The 8,774-nt window shown below is 38.2% G+C and overlaps 1 long non-coding RNA gene across 1 annotated transcript; it reads left to right on the top strand.

Moving 5' to 3' along the window:
• The first annotated feature begins 4,913 nt into the window (after nucleotides 1–4,913).
• Nucleotides 4,914–7,977, top strand: LOC115299218. Its single transcript, XR_003912051.1, has 3 exons — nucleotides 4,914–5,322; nucleotides 6,293–6,511; nucleotides 7,644–7,977. It is a non-coding gene; the product is annotated as an uncharacterized LOC115299218 (long non-coding RNA).
• Nucleotides 7,978–8,774: the final 797 nt, after the last annotated feature.

Raw genomic sequence — 8,774 nt, forward strand, 5'->3', positions numbered from 1 at the left:
GCCAGAGAGATCCCTGCTTTTGCTCTTGTAAAATTAAAAATAATAGCCAATAAAAAATATTTAGGTGAATTTGTACTTGGTGCTAATAGCATTTGTTAGGAACTTACTGCATGCCAACTACTTGTTCAAAGTGCTTTTTGGGCGGTCTCCTTTAATCTTCACAGATGAAGACACTGAGATGTAGGAACGTTCTGTAGCAGAGCCATGATTCAGACACCCAGTAACTGGTTTGTTCAAAGCTAGAGCACCAGAGATGGTAGAGAGTTCTTGTTTTTAATTCTAGTGCTTCTCTCTCTCTTCCCTTCAACTTCTCTCTACCACATGTTCTGTGTTGGGTTTCCCCCCCATATTTAAATGATTGTTTGTTTTGCTTTGCTTTTTCAAAGGATTTTTAGCATCCTCAGAAGTAGAAAACTCTGGAAATTCATTCATAATTGAGAAACCTTCTAAAAGACTTCAAAATAATTCTACTTCATTGACTTACATCTTGTCTTAAAAATTTTCACTTTAAATTCTGTTATTTAGGGGGAGGGCTATGAAAGTGCTCATGTGTGATACATTTTAGATTTCCCATATTTTTTTCCTGGATGTTTGTCAGGAGATGGTATAGAGGTTTGGTAAGTCATACAGTCTCATTTCATATGTTTCAAAGGTTTCTCATTTAGTCACACATTTGAGTTTTCTTTATTCTGGCCTTTTTTCTGCTGGTGATTCTGTTTACAGTATTAACTGAAACTCCATGTGCTGATGCTAATTTTGATTTTTTTTTCCCACCAGCATGTATTGGAGCACTCAGACTTGAAGAAGGACGTAGGTAAAAAATATAATATGGGACATTTTCTAAGAATCAGGGTTATGAAGTCTCTCTCTTTTAGTTGCGTACTTGTTTTAATCTAAAAATTATAAAACAATTTAAGTGGTATACATTTTGTCAAGATGATTATGGATATTTTGATTATTTTTTATTTTACAAACATAGCATGAATTCTCTTAATCCTTAAGGTCAAAAAAGGTACTTCACATAACATTAGGAAATAGTTACACCTTTGAAGTGTTTTCCCTTTGCGTGAAGTTTTATGCAGGACTAAAATTATTTAGTTGTAAAGTGAAAAGCAAAGATTAAAACACATTTTAGATTTATTAGACAGAACCAGGAGACACTGCTGCTTTGTCCCAAATGCTTTCATACATTCCCAGAACCCTCATAGGTTCTAAACCCCATATCATGTCCCACATTTCTGGGCCAGCATGTCCTTATAAATTCTCTTCTAGAACTAGAAGCTGTAGAAGACCAAAAGATCTTGAAAGTGACATATTCATTTATCTGCTTCAGAATGTTTTACAAATCCTTTATTTTAATATCAACACATTGATATCAGTATCAATATTGAAAAGATTTTTAAGTTAATTTAGTGACACCAAAAATTTTAACATTAAGTTTTCTGTCAAACGTGTTCTTTGGAAACTAGACATCTGTAGTTTTTTACTGGGAATTACCCAAAGTTTGCTTAAACTCTATTTATAGTAGAACTTTATAGTAGTGAATGACGGAAAAGACTGGGGTCTTCTGCAAAGTCAGAGAGAACATTAGTTTCTTCACATGTATAACATAAATTTTTTCATTTCCTACTTTGTCTTGATAATCAAATCTTTGAGAAATGACTGATGGCAGTCTAGAAGAAATTTAGTATAAGACTATATAAAAATACTCCCCATTCTCCATCTACTTATAGTAACCTAATTTAGCAAGATCAAATTGGAAAATTCACCAAAAATATTTGATAGAACCATTTATGTAGTCCATTGAAGAATTTACTTAAAAAAAAACTAGTGGAAAGCAAGCAAATATTGTTAGGCATCTTTGAAATTGGTTGGTCATCAGTAAGAAATCCATCTAGTATATAAAAATTTTATGTTTATTGAGTGGAATTTTAGGAGTATACACCTATTTCATAAAGCAAGGAGAAACGATGTTAATCCAAGTGTGGCTATTGACATTTGAAAATACTACGTCCATTTATTTCTAAAAGTGACATTCCAGGTCACGGAGCAGCTGCTGGCAAAATATAGTCAAGTCTAGATTTTGTTTTAATGCTTATTTTTGAGAGAGACAGACAGTGAACAGGGGGAGGGACAGAGAGAGGGAGATAACAGAATCTGAAGTAGGCTCCAGGCTCTGAGTTGTCAGAACAGAGCCTGACGCTGGCCTCGAACTCCCCAACCACAAGATTGTGACCTGAGCCGAAGTCGGACACTGACCCAACTGAGCCACCAGGCACCCCACAAATTCAGAAATTCTGACTTCTTTGGCTTTAGCATTGTTTTTTAAAGTTCCCCAAGTGCTCGAGTTAGATTGGAAAATGAGGGCTTGAAAATGGTGCTGTGTGTTCGCATTTTCATGAAAGAGGGAGCGCAGTAACTGACTCACCAGTGATTAAAAGATAGTCATACGTTTAGGATTTCTTTTTCTTTGAAGTTTAGGTCAGATGTTTATAGCCTTTAGCTCATGAAACTGCAGCAGCTTCCGTCCCTGCTTCCACATCTCTACCTAAGGGGGAAGGGTCACTGTTCTTGAGAGTAGCCTCCAGTCACTTAGCCAAAAGGCCAAGAAGCGATTCACCTTGTCCCTTCCAATCTGCCAGTGACCATGATGTCTAAAGTTCTCTCTTGGAACCAAAGGCAGGAAGAAAGGGAAAACTGCTAATTCCATAAACTGTTTGCAGCCTCAGATTTAACCCTTTGGGTTATGGTATGTGAAAAGTAATGTTTGCTTTTACTACAGATCTGCCTCTACTTTCAACACTGATTTTTTCCTAAAGTTTCCAGGAAATTTTAGCTGAATGTCTTCCAAGGAAAATGGAGAGGGAAAGCCCACAAATGTTAGAAGAGAATCATGAAAGGAAAATAACTTTTCTCAAATGAAAAGAGGTTGCAGGGAATGGAGTGAGGTCAGCATTAGGGAGGTAGGAGATGATACAGGTATTACATAATTTGTAGTCTGATTTTGCTTTCTCTGTAGTTTCCTTACAACTGACATAAAATGAGTGTTGCATCCTGTAAGCATGCAATTGGGGAAGAATGGAAAGCAGCCTGGAGGCACACATTTGCAGCAGATAATCTGTATCCGGGTAGCAGAGATACTTCTGGCATTCAGTCCAAGAGCAACATTGTCTCCAACAGAAGAATCTCTAAACCTTCACTACCTTCCACTAACAGATTGGATATAGCCTCATGAAGGGTATTCTGATGGTTTTAGATGTTACATCCAGAGCATCCCCCAAATTGGGGAGGGGGTTGAGTCGTGATGGCTCCTTTCCCTCACTGTTAACAAACCCTACCCTACATGTTCGGTTTTTCTCTTAAGCCCTCAGCCTTGAGAACTGATTCAAGAGAATTGGGTGGAAGTATTGGGACAAAGCCAGCCGCTGTACTCCAAGTATGTGTAAGTGAAGTGTAATTTTTGAAAGACAGGTTCTTGAGGCTCACCTTAGGGACACTGAGTGTTGGCTTTAAGTAATGTTGCTCATTTTTATATTTTGAAATTAATTTCAAAGAACTATGCAAACACTTTAATGTAGCTGATTCGTTGTAGACCAGAGAAATAAGGCTGTTATTATTTCCACCATAGAGGACAGCACACATCTGAATAGCACAAGGGAATTTGATCTTGAAGTGAGAGAGTATATGCGTCTTCACGTGTGGGTTAGCTGATCTTGGAATTTGCTTCAAATAAATGATGAAAATACCTGTGAAAACTTGGCACGAGGACCTCGACCTTTTCTCCTGCCCAGTGGTCAACTTCCTGTGAACCAAGCACAAGGAGAAACAAAAACTAAAATCTGCAGATTGTGAGGTTTTAATGGAACAGTATATCTCAGAATCTTCCCTCCTCACACTCCATCCACCTTTTGAGTCCATAGGGACAGTTGAGATGTCAGGCTGTGGTTGAGTAGATTTAGGTTAGAGGATTTCAAATATGGATGTGTCTTTTAGGATAGGGGTTACCGCTGACCTTTAAGGTAAGATTTACCATGAAAATTCATAATAAAAGACTGAGGAGTGATTAGTTTCAAAATACAAACCTTGAAACTTAAGAATTGTTGGCTATTAGTAACAAAATACCACAAACCAGGGTATCAGAGCAGAGGTCTGTTATTGCTCACTCCTACCTCCTCTTTTAGCAGATCTAATCCAGGGTGCATCTTAGCCCTACAGCAAGCAGTATATTATTTTTGCCTTATTTCCTAGGAGTTAACACTGGTGGTTTGCCGCCGTTGATTAGCTTTGTACAGTGTCTTGTTTCAGAAACTTATATGTCCATTTTGTCTTCCCTTCGAATGTTTTTAACTGCAAATTAAGAAGCATTGAGCCCAGTATTTCACTGCTTGCTCTCAAACTGTTTTACTTAATTTCTTGGGTCATTCAAAATGGTGATTCCCTTTTTTTCCTTCCGAACTGAATTTTGCTTTTTGTTTTTCTTTATAAAGTGAAAACATGAGTCCCTCTTGCGCTTTGCTCTTGGAATCCAGCATCAGGAGCAGTTGTTGCCATGTTTGATTTTTATCCAGTGATTTTTCTGGGATTAGAAACCTTATCAAGCCTAGTGTTTATTATGTAACAGGGCACCATAAGCAAGTACACTGGCTCTTCCTGACTAGGGAACACTTAACCACTTGATATTCTAAGGAATATGTAGTTCTGGAAGAATGTACTTCTGGAATGCCAGTCTAAAAACAGAAGTTGTGGAGAGGAAAGAGGGTACTTTTTTTTTTTTTAGTGTTTTATTTATTTTTGATACAGAGAGAGACAGAGCGTGAGAGGGGGAGGAGCAGAGAGGGGAGACACAGAACTGGAAGCAGGCTCCAGGCTCTGAGCTAGCTGTCAGCACAGAGCCTGACGCAGGGCTCGAACCCACGAACATGAGATCTGACCTGAGCCGAAGCCAGAGGCTTAACCGACTGAGCCACCCAGGCGCCCTGAGGGTACTTTGATCATAAGTTGATAAACACATTTTGAGGTTTGTTTTCCTTAAAAACAAACATAACTCTTCAGGACCACATGTTCAGTAAACTTTTTTTTTAATTGCTTATTATGCTTATCATTTGTGAATTAGTATTCTGCCCTAGTCCCTAAAGGTAGTTTTCTGTGCTAACTTTTGTTTTGCCTTTCTAGCTGCTAAGATAGATAATGATTATGGCAAAGTGCGCCTTTTTAAATGGTCTCCAATGCCGACTGCTGAGCCAGTGATGGAATGAGTACATTGAGGAAGAATGTGTCATTTGGAATCCAGGACATTCCGCAAGAATAACTGCCTGATACATGGTCAGAATGCTCAGACTCTTACAGCACACCGATGGCTTTCTCTTCCATTCCCCTAAAAAACAAGTTTTGTTGGCCAGGTTCCCCTAATCTAGCTGTTCTCCTCTCCATTCCCAAAGTAGTGACGAAGTAGTCCTGTTGTTTTGGGGTTGAAGTGTCAGTGTGTGAGTATAGCAAACGTATTTAATGATTTATAGGAAGCAAATAGAACATTTTTCATTTGCTAACTACTTGAAGGGTAGAAAGTTTTGATTTTCAGTTTATGATTTTGCAAAGCATAAAGACCTTTCCTGGTTGGTAATGATGAATTATTCAATACTTTTCTCCTCTTACCTATTTAATTCTAATGCTAATTTCCTGTAACAAAGCAATTGAATGGAATAAGCCTTTTCATTTAAAGTTTGTACTAATGATAACCAGAGAAAGTTCACCTTTTTTCTGATTTAAGTGGTATATTAATACCAATTCCAAATTTGGCAAATTAGAAAATCACTTAGAACAATTTGGCATTATTTTTTATTCCCTTTATTAGAATTGTTTTTCCTTTACGTTTATACTGCAAAATAAGTCAAGGATGCAGACTCATATATTGATCAACTTGTATTTGGTCTTCATGAGAATTATGTCTTTTTTAAATTTATGTTTTAAGTAAGCTCTGTCCCCAGCATGGGGCTTGAACCTACAGCCTCAAGATCAAGAGTCTCATGCTCCACCCACTGAGCCAGCCAGGCACCGCTTCATACGAATTATGGCTTTTTTCACTCAACATTTCTTAAAGGAACAAACATAATGTTAAACTGTAGCAAACTAATCCCTTTTAGCCTAAGCTGAATTTCATTAAAGAATAGAACATGTAGTTCCTTTCCACATACTTTAAGGTATGATTCATCCCTATTAAAGTTGTGAGACTTAAAACTACGCCCGAATCACTTAATTTTATGTCCTTCCCTGTTTACTGTGTCTGACCTTCAAGATTTCGTGACTGATGCTGAAATGGAAGCCAGCCAATGCAGAAATTTGGGGGAAAGTGAACCTGAAGAATGCAAAGGGAAGTAGGAATTCCTTTCTAGCATTCCCCAACCTGCTTTGTCGTGTCTGCTCCACTGCAGTCAGAGGAAAAGAACCGAGTTCATGGAAATTACCAGCTAAGCCTTACATCTTCTTTAATGTTTGTAGGAAATATTCTGAAAAGGTAAGTGAGATGTCCTTTTTGAAGAAAGACTATTAGGTGTTTTTAAACTAACCATTTCGTAATAGTAATGATAGACAACCTCTGTATTCTGAGCTTCAAAAAATCTTGCTCCCATTTTGTTTGATTCTCAATATTGTGGGGAAGGCGGGGTTTTCCAGCCAACACGGAGCTTTTCCTCCGCTTCTCAGCAGTGAAGCTGGAACTTGTATTGAAATGTACAGTGCTGATTTTTATTTTGTGCTCAGATTCTTTCTTGAATTGTTTTATTGTAGTTTTAGTGTTTTTGAAAAACTTTTTAAGTGCTTCAGAGTTCCTACCAGAACTACATTTATTTGCATTGTATGCAGTGAAATTATGAGTTTTTATAGGTCTCTATTAGCTATTCCACCTATATTGGTCTCGTAGATAATTGGTCTCGTAGGATTAAATTGTTCCACATCCATTACACATCTGTATAATAGGCACTGTGCCAGGCCCCGGAATGCAAAGATTGACTACCACACCACATCTCTAGAAGCTCATTTTTATTGATATGATACAGATGGAATTCTAGTTTAGGATACCAAAATTAACAATGAGGCCAATTTCGTTTCCCCATCAACAGTCCATTCTAACTAGCTTGTGAGTCGGAATAGGGCAGATTGGAAGATCCTGTGTTGTGTGTGTGTGTGTGAGTGAGAGAGAGAGAGAGAGAGAGACAGGTTTGCAAAAACACTTCTGTGTGTTAGGTATTGTTCTAAGTTCTTTACAGGGATTTTTTTTTGTAAATCCTCACAACTGTCTTAGGAGATAAGTGCTATTATTAAAGCCTATTTAGAAGTCATTAAGGCAGAGGAGTGAGTTAACTTGTCTAAGTTTACACAGCTGTGATCTAGGACCAGTATTTGAACCCAGACAGGCATATATATATCACATGTATGTATGTAGTGCCTGGCTGTGAGTACCCATAGAACAATCCAGATTTTTTTTTTTTTTGGATAATCTCTACATCCAACATGGGGCTCAGACTCAATCCTGAGATCAGGAGTCGCATGCTCTACCAACTGAGCCAGCCAGGCGCCCCAAAGTATTCTAAATTCTTAATGAAATTTTTAAAAAGGAAAGTTCTAATAGCAATTTCCCCCTCCCTCAGAAGTGTGTGCAGCCAAAATTGAAAGAACTGGAACAGAGGAACGGAGCTTATCACTTGTACTCAGTACCTGTTGTCCCTCGGTTTTACCCCTTTCTTTCTGGAATGTGGAGATTTTCTTTAGCTGCCTACTCATGAGAAATATGACTGCCAAGACTAGGATTCTTGGGCAGATAGATTAGGCTCCAGTGCAGAAGTAAAAAGCCGCTGTGAGAACCCCAGGTAGGTGCTTTACTTCCTGTTGTATGCTAGTTCGTTTGAGCTCCTCCTTCTGCCCCTGCTGTTTTGCGCTCCTGTAAATCTCATTTGACCATTAATAAACTGTTTTCTGAAGTGAGTGGTTTTTTTGGTCTCATTTCCCATTTGGCTATGTATCTCCTTTTGTCACCCACTGTATGTTAGAGCCACTCCCTTTCCTAATCGGTGATGTAATTAAAGTTAGAGCTCCTGTTTACCTAGTAACTGCTGAGAGTTTAAAAACCTACGTGCCCAGGTTTTGCTCTCTGCTTATGCAGGTGCCACCCAGTCATAAAGCTGGGCAGATTTTTAGAGGGGAACCAGATATTATAACATGGATGTGACCAGTGGTTGAATATCTGAAGCAATGTTGGCAAGAAAAATCTACCCTGGTGAAATCCCGTTAACCATTCCATGATTAATAAAAATTAACTGGAAAAACAAATTTGATCCTATTTCTCCTACTTTGCTTCTCAAACTAACATGTATGTGAATCACCTGCAGATATTGTTAAAATGCAGATTTTGATTGAGTAGGTCGGGGGTCAGCCTGAGTATCTGCATTTTTTTTCTCTTAAAGAAGTTATATTGAAATAAGATTCATGTAAAATTCACTCCTCAAAAATGTACAGTTTGGTGTTTGGGTTCTTAAAGCATGCAGAGTTATGCTACCGTCACCTCTGTCTTAATATTGGGACATTTCATCATGCCAAATACAGACCCTGTACCCATGCGCAGCCACCCCCACTCATCACGTCTGTGCCACGTCTGGCAACCACTAATCTGCTTTCTGTTACTATTTACATTTCATATAATGGAATCATACATTGCATGGACTTTTGTAACTGACTTCTCTCATTTAGCATTCAGAGTTCATCCAGGTAACATGTATCAAGTA

This window comes from Suricata suricatta, chromosome 8 (genome assembly GCF_006229205.1).
Source record: "Suricata suricatta isolate VVHF042 chromosome 8, meerkat_22Aug2017_6uvM2_HiC, whole genome shotgun sequence".
Classification (NCBI taxonomy): Eukaryota; Metazoa; Chordata; class Mammalia; order Carnivora; family Herpestidae; genus Suricata; species Suricata suricatta.